The sequence below is a fragment of the Desmodus rotundus genome, chromosome 5, assembly GCF_022682495.2.
Source record: "Desmodus rotundus isolate HL8 chromosome 5, HLdesRot8A.1, whole genome shotgun sequence".
Taxonomy (NCBI): Eukaryota; Metazoa; Chordata; class Mammalia; order Chiroptera; family Phyllostomidae; genus Desmodus; species Desmodus rotundus.
The window spans coordinates 135,662,329-135,680,619 of NC_071391.1; the positions used below are offsets into that span (position 1 = coordinate 135,662,329).

At 42.6% G+C, this 18,291-nt stretch overlaps 1 long non-coding RNA gene across 2 annotated transcripts in view; it reads right to left on the bottom strand.

Annotated features, from left to right (window-relative positions):
- LOC123478965 (uncharacterized) overlaps positions 1–18,291 on the bottom strand; it is an 89,845-nt gene that overhangs the window by 35,671 nt on the left and 35,883 nt on the right. For both annotated transcript variants that reach the window (XR_008426969.1, XR_008426968.1), the window contains exons 4-5: positions 5,722–5,810; positions 5,359–5,400 (exon numbers count right to left, since the gene is read on the bottom strand). This is a non-coding gene — a long non-coding RNA (uncharacterized lncRNA). The remainder of the gene's footprint in view (positions 1–5,358; positions 5,401–5,721; positions 5,811–18,291) is intronic.

Genomic DNA, 18,291 nt, shown 5'->3' on the forward strand with positions numbered 1-18,291 from the left:
AGTACTCCACTATACTCTTCAGAAGCCTGATGATGAAAGAGCAAAAATGAACGGTAGAAATTAGTCAAAAATATTTAGCTAATTAAAAATCCATTCATAAAGCTGTAATAGAAGAATCAGTAATTTCAACTTGTAAATTCCTGCTATGAAAATAAGTAAATCTCTTAATTGCATAATCTGAAGTGTCTGTGCTGCCAGGCCATAGATTGGGTACATCACAGTCACTGGAGGGGCTTTATAAAAATGCGGATTCCTAACCTTCGCTCCTGGAGAACCTGGTTGAAAAATGTATATTAATGAAGCCCCCATGATTGTACACAGACAGGTTTAGGAACCATGGATCTCATTACATTTCTAGATTTAAGATCTCATAGAATTTTTTTAGCTGGAAGCAACTTTGGACACCATGTTGTGCCTGGGTGGCAATGAGTTTCATTTTGACGAACAATTCCAAATGATAAATAATGCTTCTTAGAGGATCAATAGAAATTTCAAACAGCATCCAAGCTTAATCAGATGGAGTCCCAAGACTATGAAATGGTGCCTGTTATAAATGTGGAGGACATGACAAAGCTATGACCCAACCCCTTCATTTTCCAGTCCTGTATGCCCCAAAACACACACTTTAGTGACATGAGGGTGAAACCCGGGCCTCCTCACTCCTAGTACAGTTTCTTATTTAAAATAATTTCCAATAAAGCTTATCAGACATGCTGGTTTCTAGAGCACTTCTAGCTGGTGTATTACAACATAAGCCAGTGTTTACTTTACTTGAAAGATTAAAGCAAGTCTACCGTAATTGTTCCTACTCATTAATGCCTCAGCTACTTTAAAAGGCAGGTAGAATATTCTATTCCATGATTAGCTACAAAATTTTAAATACTGACATCCCTTGGGGATTGATCAAGAAGAATAATATGTAGTCTTGCAGTTACTGACTTGGATTTAGATTCATACTAAAGAATACATGACTAATATAAGATCTTTTCTTGAAAGTCAATTTTGATGAAAATATAGAGCATCAAGTAAAAAAAAAACACTGGATGCCTGAAGGGAAGAGAACACATTACTGAAGAAGGGAAAATGTACAAGAGACCGATGCCTCGGGTTCCAAGGGAACTGGTCTGCCTTACAAGTGCACTTAGAACAGCCAGGTCAGAAAATCGTGCCCCGCTCAGCCGGGGCCTTCAGCAAGTTGCTTAGTACTCAACAGCAAATATGGGTAATAGCTTAGGCCCCTCAGGGTGGCTTTGAGAATTAATGGAGAAAAACCTTATGTTCCAGAAAAGACTTAGTACATTTCCTGGTATATAAAGTTCCTCAGTAAGTGTTTATTAATCTACACATTAGACTAAGAACTTCGAATGTACTGAGAAACCTTTCCACAAAAATCAAAAGGAGGTCTATCCAATTCAGGGCTTAATGTGAACTAAGATTTCCATGGTTCATCTACGACCAAAAGCCAAAGGCAGTGGCCGGAGGAGGTAACACTGAGTTACAGACCCAGGAAGTCTGGGCTGGTCATAGAGTCAAAGAATTTCAAGATGGCAAGGACCTGCAAGATCAGGTAGTAGCCCATCCCAGTCCTTTACAAACCAGGAAACTCCACCCCTCGGGAGCAGTTCAGGTAGGTGGCCCCTTCCCAGCTTCTCTCAGCAGTGTGTGGGCGGCGCTGCAGGCAAACAGGTATTTCTGGCCCTGGGAAGCTCCATTTGTAGATTAAACTCGAGGCTTTACAGGGAACTAAACATTTTGACTTCTTCCCTTCTCCAGTAGTCTGCCCAATATTCCCAATAGGTGCTTTTGAACAACACCTATTCTGAGGTGATATAGGTAAATTGCAAAACATTAATTTACTATTAACATAATTATGGGGGGGGGTTGCTCTCTAGAATTTGTTTAGTGCTTGGGGCCAAATCCCTTTCACTCTCACAATACCTCCTTTGTTTTATAAAGGAGTTACGGTGTCTGGCTGGTGGGGGGAAGTGCCCTTTGAAATTTCCTGTTATCACAGTCATGAGCTGCATCTAATCAGAGACTGGGCAATAAATAGACACAAGGCTTCTTTAAAATGCCCACAGTCTGCTAAGAATCAAATGCCTTCCTTTGCGTCTCTCCTTAAGACATATTTTTAAATAGTTGCTCAGTCCTAAGCTTTCCCTAATAAGGTTCTATTTAAATAAATTTGGAAATATTTTCCTTCTTTTAAAGAAAGCCACCCAGTTTGGAAATGTCAGATAAAAATACATGTACATTATAAGGCTATCACCTATTTTCAGCTACGTTTTTCCAGGCTCTGCCTTTTCCTTTCTTTCTTTTTTCTCCCTCTGCTTGCTGCTCCCAGGAGCTTCTGGGAGCTTCCTCACCCAAGAGGACAGGGCTCATCAGATCACAAACAATTTCATCTGTTTTCCCGGCTGTAGCCATTATATGAACAAAACTGGCCCCCACTGCCTGATACAGCCCTTCTGAGTCACCCCAGCTCCCCAAACCCCAGCTGAGGCCACGTGACTGAAATGAAACTAACTTGCCCTTAACTTTGGAAAATTAGCCACTCTCCTCCTTGCTGTGCCGTGTCAAAATTAAAGAGTAAACAGAGGTCCCCCAATCCCCCTGATTGCATTAATCATTCAAATGACGTATTAGCATTCTTCAGACTCTTCTGTTGTGCTTCCAAATTAACACCTCCAGGTTCAAGGGAATAGAAATTAACTGAATTATCTGGCAGCCCCAGATGTCCTAGCATGCTCTTCCTTCTCACTGATTTAATATGCCTGAAGAACAGTTATGAGGCAGAAACACTGCTAATGGTCAAGAAATAATTTATGACATGTGTAACCGACAACCTTCGCCCCCCTCCCACCTTCCAAAGTGGCTGGGATTCGGGGATAGCCCTGGCTGCCACTGCCATTGGGCATGGCCACCTCATCCCCCCTTTCTCTCCCAGATCCCTGTGAGTGTGCTGGGGTCACCAACCCCTCTTTAACGTGGAAACCAAACTCCCCAGCACCGGCTGGGTAGCGCCCAGCAGTACAGGCACAGAGATGGCCCGTGCCATGTGTCCTAGAGCAGAACGAGCAGGAAAGGTTGTGAGAGCAGAGCCCACAGATCAGACAGGGCCTCCCTGGCATTTCCCAGCTCTGGCCACTGGCAACCTTCTTGTTGAGGCATGAAAAGTATCAGCGATTCCTCAGAGCTGTGGAAGGGCTTTTTAGAACATTGATGTAATCTTTCACAACAGAAGCCTGTTTCCCTTGGGGGTTAATCCTGTCATTTGGGAGTGTCTCCAGGGCATTAAGCCGTAATTGCTTGCATAACTCCAAGAGGCAAACAGGAAGCTGGCTGGAGCACACACTTTTCACAAGCTTCCTAGAGCAGGCAGGTCCTGTCCTTGGCATTGCAGCCCCTTCCAACCAAAGCTCCATCCCCCTACCCATTCCCAGGGGTGGCCCCAAGACGATGAGGCAGGAGCAGGAGGGATCACCCAGGAACCTCCCCCCTACCCTAGCTCCCAGCTGCTTGGCTCTCCTGGAACAAGGGCATAGGGGAATAGGGATAGGAGAGGGTCAGTACCAGACGTCACCTGAACACAGAAGCCTCAAAATAACAGGCAGAAATTCAACGCTTTCTCCAAGCCTTGGTGGGAACCGAAACATCAGATGTTTATTAAATGACATAGCGGTGACGACTACTTTGCACAGCGAGCCCAGAAGTGTATGCTGTCACTTTAAAAAAAAATTGAGCCGATGCCAGGCTAGTCATGGTAATGCTCCCATGGCATGATTAGATTCATGCCCAGGGTTGTATTTGCATATGATATTCAGGGCATGATTTTTTTATTGTTCTTAATCAGAGCCGAATGTCAACAAAATAAATGAAGTTGCGAGTTGAAGTGAAATTTTTATCACATCAGGGATGTGCTTTTTCTCCCATTTATCACAGCCCATATTGAGAGAGTGAAATTTTTTGAAAATGTGGTAATCAATGGAAGAGCTCCATATGGCAGGGATCAAAGGTGTTACATAGTGTGTGGTTCTGCTTTATTGCCAGCCAGTACTGTTAATTGGACAACAAGATCAGAGGCAATATTAAAATCCAATTAAATTGATATGAACAGATTGCCAAGTGATGTACACTAATGTATAATTGAGTATCAAGCAAATGCAAGTCCCCATCTTCTGCTTCTACCTCCTGAATAAATGATGGCGCCATAGAGGACAGAAACAAGTTTGCACATTAGCTCCACAGCTCTGGGCTCTCATTTGCTACTTTCAGAGTTGATGACTTTTGGTTTTCCTCCTAGTCTGTCTTAAAGAGACAGATACTTCCCCTGTCCGCCAAGCCCCCACCCCTGGGCTCCCCACCTGGGATGTGTTTTCCTCCCCAAAATCATTTTCCCCTTTTGGGGCTTGGAAATGAAATCTATGTTTCCTATGCTTCATTACATGTCTATTATATAGCAGCACATTGATAATATATTGTGCTAGTTGTAAATGATCTGTCCATCCAGAGCGGAACGCTAACACATTTCTAATGCTGTTTCCCAGATATAAATTATAGAATGTTTCTCACCCTAAAAGGAAAGCAGGAGAAAGCCAGCGATTGAAGCCCAGAATGAGCACTGTCGGAAAACCTCTTTGCACAATGAAGGACCAGTGCAGCAGTTGTAAGAGGGCTGTGGGTGATGTGCGTCCCAGCAGTGGATCCCATGGCCCAGCTGGCCACCAGGGCTGCCAGCAGGAGCTGAAGTGGGCCTCCATTCATTCCTCTCCAAACAGGGCCGGCAGGAAGAGATGGAATCCAGAGGAAGGCAGTCCCTCCCACTCAATTAGAGCAATTAGCTCACAGGCCCGAACTGGGGCCAGGCCTGGCTGAATAGGATCCCCCTGCCCCACCGTTTGTTATTGGAGCTGAGCTCACACGATTTAATGAGGATCAGGAATGGGTAAAGCCAAGGGCTGTTGCTGGCAAACACTCTAGGGGCCTCGTCCTTTCCTCCTATAAGAACAACCCCAGATTACCCCCAACAATAGAACCTGTTAACTTATACAACTTTGCTTAAGAAACAAGCCTGATGGGACGTTGGCAGACTTCCCCCTGCCAAGCAAGAACTACTGTGGGCAGCCGCCAGCTTCTCAGGATTTAAGCACATGATGGAATGGTAAACGAGGGAGCAGACTGTTTATTCCAGCAGCCAGATTGTCTCTGGCCACAAAGTTCTGTTTGAAAAGTTTTTTTCTCCCCCGTATATTTTTTAAGGGGGTGGGGGGAGGGGAGAAAGGCATGTGGGAGGGGATATTGAGAAAAGATGTTTTGTTATCATTTATTCAAGCTGCTGAAAGAGAAGCATCAACCCACCTGGTTTTGAATGGACTTGCCAATATGGACCAATTTCAGCATCTGAAAAAGAGAGAAGCCAGAGAGACCTGGGTGTGAGAGAAAAAAAAAAATTGGCGGGGGGAGGGAGGGTATTTAATATAAAGCCTATGGAATGGGGTTTTAACTAGTTTGAAATTTGAGTTGCAGAATTAGGCACATTTCAAATTTTTATCCAACATTTATGTCTCTTTACAAAAAGGTACACACTCTTAAAAATTAGATTTTATTTGTCGGCCTTAAAAAACTGAGATGCTATCTACACTCATAAAACACTTTGGATTTCCCTTTCTTGGCCTATAATAGTCAGAACAAGTGGTGAATTCCTGGTCAGCAACTACTTACTAAGCAACTGTTGAATCAAGATGATGTTTTGTTTTCTTTTTCTCAGACCCTCCTGACTTAGGTCCAAACAGCTTCAATCTGCAATTCACCTTGAAAGTGGAGCAAAGAGAAACTCTGAGTGAAGTCAGACCTACAAGGTACCCAGCAATAGGGCCGAAATATGTGATCCCGCCCACGTGAACCACAACAGATGAAGCTGGCCTGGCCTCCTATGAAACAGGGAAAACGAGACCAGACCATTTTCTGCCCAGAGCCACAGTTATGCTTTGCAACAAGGCAGCCAGCTCAGTGACGCCTCTCTGCTATCGCCCTGGCAAGAGTTGCCCCACAAGTAACAGAAAGACAAGCTCCTTGGCCCTGGGTATCCAGAGGTCTCTGAGAGCTAGGATGAGGTAGTTTCTAGAAGCTGCTGTTTGAGTTGAGTAATTTCTTGGTGCCTGTTTGTCCATATCATGACTACTGGGTACCCTAAAAGCAGCCCAAGAGTGGGGGAGAAAACAAAAAAAAACAAAAAGAAATGTATCATGGGACTTAATAGAACGTAATGATGTTTTAGCAAAATAAATTGAGTAGCTTACAACAAACAAAAAACAAGTTCATCTTGAAACAATATCAGCCCCAATGGGAACAGTGCCCCAATATTCCTGGACTTATTCTGATCCTCAAAATGTGGGAAAACCAAAAAATGAAGAACCAGGTAATGTCGATCACAACAGTCTCCACTCAGGGAATTACTCCTGGATGCCAGGTACTGTGCTGTGCATCCCACAACTTTTCCTCTTTCACTTGTCACCACAACCTGAAAGGTGGGAAGTATTTTCCTCATTTTTCAAAGGAAGAACCCGAATTTCAGACAAATTAAGTGACTTTCCTAAGTCACACAGAGGAGAGACAAAACAGCAATTTAAATCCAGACCTGCCTGTCTTTAATCCAAATTTTATTTTCTTATTTCTATTCTACACAATCCAGCCTCCAAGAGTTTCTCCAGAAGAAAAAAACAATCATTCTAAAGTCTATTTAAACTGCAAACTCACCCATCACCACAGAGAGACCTGGAATCAAGATGCTTAAAGATATGAGAGTTATTCCTAAAAAGACTAAGCAAAGCCGTGAAGGTGGTTCTGAAGACAAGAACTCAGGAATCTGAGAGTTCGGTGTCAGGATTTCTACTAACAATTCCCTGGCTCCCAGAAGGTCACTAAGTCTCCCTCCCCATGTGCCTTTACTTCCTCTAAGAGCCGAGGCACCAGCAACCTACCTGCCTCTCTTAAAGGTGGATTGGTGGATTAGTTACAAACATTGAAATCACTCTAAGCTCCTCTGGGAAAAGTCCATTAGAATCATCACTATTATCTTATAATCACATTGTTATCAGAGCTATTCCTACTGATTCTGATCCTCCTTCCAGGCAACACGGTAAAATTTCATCCAGGGGTGGCCATATGTGTTGTCTTAACCAATGCAGAAGGTGCTAAGTGTCTCTTCTGAGTAGAGTTAAGGTCTGCATGATTCTCTGTATCCTTTCTGCCTTCCAGTAGTGATGTAGGAGGACACTGAAGTGAAGCCAGCATCAGCTTCAGCCCCTGAGTGACCGGATGAGCAGAGCCTCCCTGCAGACCCTTGATGGGTAAGAAGCATGAGTGTCAAGTCACAGACATATTTGGGCTACTTTGTTACTGCAGCATAACCAAACCATCTGACAGATACAAACTTCATAGAAGACCTGTTTCTGGAGAATACCAACAAGGGAAACAGGCCAGAAAGTAAAGAAACTGAATGAAGAAAATCCATTCATTTAATAAATAAATTATTAAGCACTTATTTTTTTTGACAGGGTGTGATGATGTGCTAGAGATACATTATTCTTCCTGAACCAGGAAATCCAAAAGGATTGTATAGAAGGGATTATGAAGGAATTCTAATAGAAGTTTACATTTTCTATTAGAAAAACAAGTTATATTCTTTTAAGGAACTGATCTAAAGTTAGGAAAAATGCATTTGACATATATTTTTAACTATCAAAATTGATTTCTAGTCTAGGGAAAATAATTCCCTGCCCAGAGTTATCTACAAATCCACCTCTCCAGCAAATGTGGCTAGGTGTTTGCATTCTCCTTAGTTCTCTGTAGTTATTAATTCATAAAAGTATAGCTAACTACACCTAAAAGAGGGAAAACCTTAAACTTTAATTCCAAGGTGGTGACTACCATGTCTATAGACTTCTCTGCTAAATGCTAATATTAAACCAGAATTTAAATTTTTAAAAAATAGAACCTATACTCTAATGGGGAATCAACCTTTATTTCCAGTTAGAGACAAACACATAAATTAACCAACACAAGTGTGGTTTCCCCCATTTAATGAGGTTTATACAAACTTCAGCTTTGTCTGTGAGAAGACAACTGTCCGCTGTCGGGAGCGTACACCACAGCTCCGGTCGCCTTTTCAACCCGACGGCTTGCTTCCCGGGGCCAGCAAGGTTTTCACATCTCTAAGCAGTGATAGCCCATCATACACAACCGAAGAGTACACAGCATAAAGTCTTAAAAAGAAACTTTTTTAGGAGACTTGTTATGTGAGAAAATGTCAAATTCCACAGTCTCACGAATATTTTTTCAAATCTTTTCAGCTTTCATAATTGTTGGTAAAACTGTAGTTTGCCTTAAGTTTTTTTATATTACAGAGCAATTCATATCTTTAAATATAATAGATATTTACATGTATATACATACATACATATAGAAATAAATACATGTGTATATACAGGTTAGGGCAAAAGCAGATTACAGCTGTTTGTATGGAAAAAATACAATAATTAATAAATAGTAATATAAGAATAAACTCTGTGTTTTGCATACTCACAACTGTAAACCTACTTTTTCCCCACCCTGTATATATATTGTGTTGGTCAACAAGTTTTAGTTCTTTTTCTGTATGATGGCTCTAGTAGCATTTAATTGTCTTTAACTTCATGCAAAACAATTTTGTTAGATCGTATTGTGACAGCTATCATATCAGCATGCATTTAAAAAAAGTATCGAAATGGGTGCATTTTTGTGCAGCCATTTTAATATTGAAGATGGAAGAAAATACACAACATTTTTGACGTATTAAGCTTTATTATTTCAAGAAAGGTAAAAATACAAAAAAAAAGATTTGTGCAGAGTATGGAGAATGTGCTATGACTGATAAAATATGTTAAAAGAGGTTTGCAAAGTTTCTTGGTACTATTGACATTTTGACCAAATAATTCTTTGGTATGGGGCTATCTTATGCATTGGAAGATGTTTAGCAGCACCCCTGGCCTCTACCCACTGGAAGCCAACAATGGGAGGTAGCCGGCATACTCAAAATATCCAGATCAGTAAAGTTATGGGTGAAGATGAAAAAGGTGTCTTTTATTTTATGGAAAAAACTAAACAGACTTTTTGGCCAACCCCATATATATATACACATAACACACATTCAAAAGCCAAATTGAAGAGATATGTGGTGTTGGAGGCAAGTCTCAGGACAAAGAGAGATATCGTGGGGGGATCAGAAGCAGGACTACACTGGGCAAATCCCCAGCTCAGATACTGCCAATCTTTGTCCTCTGGGCAATTCCCTCACCTTTCTGCACTTCTGCCATTTCATCTATAGAACCAGGAGATCAAGCCAGATACTCTTGAATGCCCCGCCTTGCTCACCCACCCATGGATCTACTACTGAAGCTGCTTCTAGTTTGCAAATGTTATTGGGTAAGTTAAAAGTCTCTGTAATTAGGATTCCAACTGGGTAGAAATATATCAGCCAACAGCAGAAAGGGAAAACTCAAACATGAAAAAAGTTATAACATCAGAATGGTGAGATTGCTAGAGACTTTTTCTTCTTTTCTTCTTTCTCTGAATTCACTAATGTTATTGCCTCATTATTTTTATGATTTTATAAATTAATAAAATTTAAATAAATAGAATAGCATCTGTGGAGGGCAGTGTTTATAATATTTATTAGGACATAACACTGCATACAAATCCATATGATTATCAATGTGAATTTTCAACAACAAACTTCTCTTAAGCAACACAATTTTTTTTGCTGTCTAATAACCTAGTTTGGTGAACATTTTCATTTTTCAACTGTCTGCTTTGGCATTGTGCAATGTCTAATGTCACTATCTCACCCTGTCCACTCAGGCACACGTTTGCAGACATGACAAAGCTGGCATTCTCAAGCTAATACTTATGCCAAAGGTCATAAAAGTCATGTTAAGCAGAAGTGCCCAGGGAATTTGGGTCTCTCTCTATTACCTTATTTTCTCCCACTGTCCAAGTTTTGACAACATAATGTGATTACATAATAACTCAGACAGGAAGAAAATTAGACACCATACAGGAAACCCAGGTGAGGCCCCCATGGAGTTATCTGAGCTAGTTATCCTGCTGCATGTGAAATCAGGCAAGAATCAAACTGTTGAGCATTTTGGAGCCTTGCAAAGCCCTACTCACTTCACCGCCTCACTGCCACTCAACAAAAAACAACCCCTTTCATGGGAGAAATTCTGCCACTTAGAAAATGGTATTTTCTCCAAATCACACATTGATAGTAACAAATGACTTATTTCAATCCACAAAAAAACTTGGTGGTCCAAAGAACCAAAAAAGTCAGGGACCTCCTTCTCCTTGTCTTAACATAACCATGAGAAGTGTCTTTTGGACCCCTGGCTGTAATAAGGACCTAGTTTCTGAAGAGCATGTTCTAAACTATTAGCACCAAAGCCACCTGTAATCCACAAGGAGAAGTCGGGGTTTTAAAGTGTCTTTCTTTCAGAATATTTGAATAGTTTTCACGTGAATTCTACATCCCACAAACCTAAGAGCTCACCAGAAAAGCAGGCTCTCCCTTGCCTGCAAGATCTCAAATCTGGTTGCTGCCAGCCCTCTCTGAAGTTCACAAAGAAAGGCAATGCCACTGACACAGACCCCCATCTCCACAGTGAGACCAACTTCAGCATTGACATGCCTCCTTCTACCTCAGCAAAATACAACTGCACGAAGCAGGAAGCCAACAGGAGTCCCTGGCAACAACCAACAGAGTGAAACAATAGTTCAGCAGCATTTTCCCTCCTCATAAGCTTTGATCACTCATCTCATTATCATTTTGAAGGTGACTCCTGTTTTCTTCTCCAGCTAGTGATCAAGCTTTTATAATAAATAAATAGAATTTTTAAAACATCTCTGGTCTTGTCACATTTTAACACACTTTGTCCATCTAAGATTGGGAGAGCCTTAAAGAAGACAGGGAACTGTAAAGGGAGGCCGTAACCGGTACAATAATTGCCTGAGAATCCCTGAGACCGTGAACTGTGTTGTCTTAACACAGCAGGTAAGGATCTAGACTCTGGAGCCAAAATACCTGGGTTGTTATCTCAGCTCCATCACCTACCAGCTCTGATCTTGGGCAATTGATTTCATTTCTCTATGTCTCTGTTTCCTCACCTGTGTAACTGGGATACACAGTGCCTTCCTCACTGGGCCACTGTGAAGACTGAATGAATAGTTATACCTGGTACAAGTATACAAGGCAACTGCTATGTATTAGCTATTACCACCGTATGTCTTTGGATAAGTAATCAGTTCCTCACTTTAAGGTTCTGTTTTCAAAATGAAATTAACAATATCCTTATCCACCCAACTTACCTCAGAGGGTTGCTGAAAAGATCAAATAACCCAGTTCATGTGAAAAGGTCTTTGGGATGGAACAATACTTCACAGTAATATCTGCAATATATTACTTTTAATATAATATTATAACTCAGTCAATTAAAATGGACTCCTTTATTTTAAAGGAATTTAATAAAAAAAGAAAAGCTACTCTGGATTGGCCAGAAACTCCGTCATGGGCCAAGTTGAGGGGAAGAGTGGGAAGGAAATGGCCAGCTGGCTCTTTCCTTCCAACAGTATATTTAAACCCCACTCTGAGGCATAAATCTGGGGGATGTAATGACAAACCTGCATCACGAAGGCTCTGTGGCAAGTCATTTGTAGCTGCTCTGAGAAAAAGACACGATACTTTCTGATCGATTCTATCTCACTACAAGAGTCCTCTGAAATCAGAAACTTCTGGGGCCAGAATTGCGAGGCAATGCAACTTCTGTCCCCAATAACTGTCCTGGTGAGGACCAGCAGATGCTCCTGTCAGAACTGCCCGACCCCAACAGCCAGCCAGGACGGACGGGGATTTGGAGCCTGGGCCTCTCACAAAGGCAAGCCACCCCCTGTCCTGAATGTTGGTCAGTCGAACTGCTGGACTGAAATGACCAGTTGTCCTGCTGCCAGGTGAGCATGGTTGGGAGCAACCAGGTGCCGAACGCGTCAACTCCAATGACACTCCTAGTCAAAACTGAATGCCTCTCCCATGTTTTATCCCGTCATCCCCTAATGCCACACACCCTGGACAGTATCACTATATATCTTCTTCAAACTGCCCCATTTTTCTCTTTCTCCCTAAAGAGATGTATCCTGGACTATCAGAACTAATCCTACTTACATCGGATCCCACTTCCATTTCCATTCCCTCCTCCTAAAAGCTCATCCCTCTCTCTCTTTTTTTTTAAAGTCACCATGCATGCAAAGACAACTTTACCATTACATATTTATGAAAATAATAATAGTAATAACTGACATTTATTCTGTTTACTCTGAGCTAGTCATTGACCTCAGTATTTTGCATTAATTATCTCACTCCATCCTAAAACAACTTTATGAGGTGGAGATTGTTATTACTCCCTTTTACCTGGGAACAGACTAAGGCATAGAGATGGCAAATATGGTGCTGAAGGCCATACAAGACTCACATAGGGATATCTAGACATGGCTAGAACCAGGATATGAGTCCAGAAAATCTGATACACGGAGCCCCAGACTTTGGCAAAGCACAGTGTACTAGAATAATACACACAAGGGGACACGTGTCTTCACAATTATACAACCCAGAGTAATTTCATTTCACACTGGCCTCCCTAGAGATGCTGACCCAGGTAAACTTGTCTCAGATTATTTTTCAAGGAACACAAGAAAGGACCACTTTCAGACTCTTTGAGTGACATAATATGGCCTTTTAGCTTGATCCCAGGGATCCAGTTTTCACACACATAACTATGTGTAACTATATGAATATTCCTCCTTGCTGTGTACAAACTTCCAAAAACATAATTACACCTTTGGAGTGGGATACCATATCTCTGTCAATCAAAGTGTCCAAGAACTTATTGTGCCTGCCCCTGGGAATACAATGGTGAAGACAGCACTCGTGGACCCTGCCCAGATGGAGAGGTTTACAGTCTAGAAGGGAAGGCAGAGATAGAATGACTATAAATAATTAAAGGGATAATGACAAGAAGGCAAAATGCTCTATAGAAAAATACAGGGTGCTTTTGAGAAAATGGAGGGAAAGAGAGAGGTAGCTAATTTCTTTTAAACCCATGATATCCTTCTTAGAATCTGAACTGAATGATTTCAGAATTGCTCCAAATCCTGAAATCACTCAATAAATATTTCTGAATTAATGTCCTAGACAAGGGAAATGTATATAATGCTTGCAAACCAGAGAAACACACAACAGTTTCTTTACACTTGCAGTATGAAGTTGGAATGAGCTCGAACAGAGCATGGCAGAAAATACAAGGCACTCTGTGCTGTGGGTACTGCACTAGCCGCACTAGCTACACTAGCAGGATTGTTTTAGGCCTCGCTTTCATGAGGCTTAATACAATCAGGAAGGGCTTAGATACCCAGCCAGGACAAACACCCCACCAAGGGTTTGATCAAGGAGAGAACCAAAACCCAACCAGCCTGTACTCTTATACAGTGCCCAGACACATATGTGGACAACTCCAGCAGCCAAAATTGCCAGCCCCCTTTGGGGTCTCCCCACCCCCCACCGATCAACACATTCTTAAAGTAGCCTCAGGCTGCTGAAACTCATAATCAGACCTGGACTGGATTGCAAACAACTCTATAATGCCAGTGCTGGCTAACATGATTAGGCACAGAGCATTAGCCAAATAAAAGGCATGGAGGACAAGGAGGCAGAAAGGGAGACTGAGAGAAGAAAAGGAGTATGCAGTCTGCACAAGGGGAGGAAGGAAGTGGATAAAGACTATGATACTCTTAAAGAGAGGAAAGTGAAAGTCCAAGGAGTGCCTGAATCCTAGTCATTTATGGCTTAGCCAAGGGGCTAATCCGGCAGTTTACCAACATCAGGCACCTACTATGCGCACTGAGATTGCCACAATGAACAAACAGTTCTGGCCCCTCCCTTCATCAAGCTCACAGCCTACCATTACAGCCCAATGCTTAAGGTATCCATCAAGACTTTACATGTTTCTATAACAGATTTTTGGGAAGCAGGAATGAATGGACAAATGAATGAATGAATGTGTGAATGAATAAATGAATATAAACTGACAAATGACTACCCCACTATGGTGGTTAATTCTATGTGTCAACTTGGCTAGGCTACGGTGCCCAGTTGTTTGGTCAAACACTAGTATAGATGTTATTGTGAAGGTAATTTTTAGATGTGATTAATATCCGCACTCAGTTGACTTTAAGTCAAGTCATAATACAGGCAGGCCCAATTATTTGAAGGCCTTAAGAGCAAAGACTGATGTTTCCCAAAGAAAAAAGGAATTATGCCTCAAGACAGCAACATAGAAATTCTGCCTGACATTCCAGCCTGCTGGCCTATCCTACAAATTTTGGACTTGCCAGCCCCCACAATCGTGTGAGCCAATGTCTTAAAATCTGTCTCTCTGTAAATAGGCATAAAGATACAGACATAGATATAAATAAGCTATAACTATATGGATAGGATATTTGTATCCTATCGGTTCTATTACTCTGGGGAACCACGTCTAATACATCCATTGAATATGCCCATTGATTACAAAGCAGGCCCTAATTCCAGGAATGTAAAAACTTATACTTCTTAGAATTAAGGCCATAAGATCATTATAATTAATCTGACTTTTATCAGCATAATGTGGATTGCAGAGGAGAAACAGAGGATGCCACAGGAGTCAGTGAAGAGAGACCCCTGCCCCCATGAACCCGGGAGGCCACGGTGCTGAGTCAGCAGGGAAATGGAGCATGAGGGGGCATTCCCAGCCAGAAGACAAGCCTGCTCGAGTGGCAGAGGAGAAAGGAGAACTGGTAAAGTTCGAGAAAGCCTGCATGCACCGCTCACCACGACCACTCGAAGCCATTACCGACTCACACTGCCCCAAGCCCAGTCCCCTAAATGAGCCCCACCAGCCTCTTCTCCAGGTCTTAGAAGAGCTGCCCCAAAGTAGAGCATCCTCCTCTGGGCTCAGGCCTCCAGCTTCCCCATTCTGAGAAGGAGAAGTCAAGAGCCATGAGCCCACACCGAACTTGCACAATCCCAAAAGGGTTAATTCCCAACTCCCCTGCCTCCCCCCTCACTGTAAGTAGCGGCAATCTTTCCTAATCATTTCCATTTCTATTCCTCTTTAATTCTCCCATTCCCTCTTTGTTTTCATGACCTGTGGGAACCTGAACTCCAGCTGGAGGTAGAGTCTGCCTTTATACTTAAAGCAGATATTTAAGCAATTATCCTGTCACTGGGCCTTGCCTTGCCTCCTCCATATGGGTTGCTCCCAAGCAAGGCATTTGGTTTCTCCTTTGTTCCCAGTACACTGAGTAAAATTGTTCCAGAAAGCCCTTGCCCTTAAGAAACAGGGTTGAGAAGATGGGGGTAAACTGAGCTGGGGACCTTCAATGTCAAAAAGGAGGCCTCTTGGGCTCTGTCCCACCCATCCCTAACCCCTCCCCCATGCTGGACATGCTGTCTCCCTCCAGCAGCAGAGCAATAAGAGGACTTACATCTGCTCCTTGACCAGAAGCTCAGGTGGTAGGAAAGGACAGGGGTGTGAGGAGGCAGTGAACTCTGTCTGCCACCTCCATGGGCTGCAGGTGCACAAGCTTCCCTAAGGCCCTGCTGGCTCAGCGGTAGGAGCTAGAAATCAGGCAGCCACATGCAATGCAAGTAAAGCCCCAAACATGTTTGCTGTGACTTGAAGGTACCATCACAAAAAGCACTAGGGTGTCCACAGAGAACCTCTGGTATTAGTTTCCTAGGGCTGCTGTAACAAATTACCACAAATTGGGTGGCTTAAAACAACAAGTGCATACTCTCACAGTTCTAGAGGCAAGAAGTCCAAATCCAGTAACACTGGGCCAAAACTCCCTTCAGAGGGACTGGGAGAGAATTCTTTGCCTCTTCCAGCTTATGGTGACTCAGGGCATTCCTTGGCTTATTCCACCTCACTCCAGTCTCTGCCTCTGAGGTCACATTGCCTTCTCCTCTACGTGTATGCGAAATCTCTCTGCTCCTCTCCTATAAGGACACTTGTGATAGCACTTAGGGCCCACCTGTGCAATCAAGACTTTCTTTGCATCTCAAAATTCATAACTTAATCACATGTGCAAAGACTTTGCCATATAAGGTGATGTTCATAGGTCCCAGGGATTAGGACCTGCTTTCTTTGGGAGGGACCATTATTCATCCCATTAAACCTCTCTACGGCAATCTTCTGCCTGCTTCATCTCAGGATAAGAGATGGGTCTAAGAGGAAAGGTGGGCTGGGCTTCTCTTCCATACTAAACTCCTAGGTATTGAGGGGGAACCAGAATCCTCCCAGACAGGCAGTGGCCAGCTCATTCACAGCCACAGAGACCAAAGGGAAGAGAGTGCATTGGGGTTTAATATCCCATTGTAAAAAAAAAAAAAAAAGAAAAAGAAAAAGAAAAAATGGGCAGAATTAAGTCATAAAAAGAGGTCAGAGCTAAATTTTATATCCAATATTTACTACCAATGTTGCTTTGACCAAGTTAACCTGATGTGTCTTGAGCCTCAGTTCCCAAATCTATAGAATGGGCACAATACTCCCTACCTCACTGAGAGGTGGTAGGGATAATTAAGTACTCACCATGTGCCAGGTATCATGGTCAGAACTTTGCAAATATTTTCTACTTTAATCCTTAGAAAGAAGTGTAAAGTAAGTATTTTTATCCCCATTTTACAGGTAAGTAAATGGAAGCTCAGAAAAGATATATAATATGCCCAAGATCACACAGCCTAAAGTAACACACAGAGTCTTGTTCTGTAGCCAGGTCTGACTCTAGATCATAAGGCAATCAGCACAAAGAGAAGTTAACCCTGGTCTCATCCATGGCTGCACATCAGAATCCCCCGGGGAGCTAACACTCTGTAGATGCCCAGCCCGCCCTGACCAGCTGAATCAGCATCTCTGGGGGTAGGGCCTAGATATTTGATAAAAGCTCCCAGGTGACCATTGTGCAGCCAGGGCTGAGAACCACTCAGTTAAATAAACCCCTTTCTCTCCTTGTGCTGGGCGAGGGCCGGCCTTCCTCCAGCCCACATACCCCGCTCCAGCCAGAGCACCTGCTCTCTGATTCCCAGCTGTAAGCTCTTCCTGATAGCCTTGATACCCGATCTAACAAGAAACAGCATTCCTTGCTAAGCAAAGAATGTCCTCAGTTATTCAGTCATTTATTCACTAATTCATTCAATGAATGCAAACTCCACGCTACTTTCTTTCCAGCCCCCAGAACAGTAACTGACACTTAGTAAGTGTTCGGTGAATATCATTATTTCATACGGGCAGTTGTAACAGTTTCTTTGTTACTCACCCCTTAGACATGTTTCTTTCCCATTTTGACTAAATTCTCTTCATTCTGGGTGTCCCTGTGTGGATCTGTCTCCTGCTCCACCTATTTCCTCCCTTACCACCTGAGACAGGCTAAACCAGCGATGTTCAACTGGGGCGCCACAAGAACTTCTAAAACATGCAACACCTGACTATTCAGTCAGGGGCACTGACCTCTTTTCCCTTAGATTGTCAAATTAAAAAAAAAATGACAACAGCCAACACAACAATAGCCATCCAGTATGAATGAATCAAAGTAACAGCTATTTTTGTGGGTCAGATTGGCAAAAAAATGCAATATATTTTTGGGTGTGCCACAGAATTTTAGTAATTGGTTATGTGTGTTGTGAGATGAAAAAAGTTGAAAATCACTGGGCTGGGCAATGTCCCCCCCCCCAAAAAAAATATCATTGTTCCAGAATCTCTCAATGTTACTTCATTTGGGAAATGTCTTTGCAGATGATGATTAAGAATCTGGAGATGAGGACATACGTGTCCTGGACTATCTGTGTGGACTCTAAATGCCATAGCAAGTGTCCTTATAAGAAAGAGGCAGAAGACAAAGAGGAGAAAGCAATGTGACTATGGAGTCAGAGACTGGGGTGATATGGCTACTAGCCAAGGAATACCTGGAGCCACCAGAAGATAAAAGAGACAAGAAACAGATTTGTTCCTAAAGACCTCAGTGGGGACGTGAGCCCGCTGACATCCTGTTTTGGCCCAGTGATCGGGGTTTTGGAATTCTGGCCTCCAGAACCATAAGAGAATAGTCTGCTGTTAGTAATTTGTTACAGCAGGCACAGGAAACTAATACACAATGTATCCTGACCTTTACCTT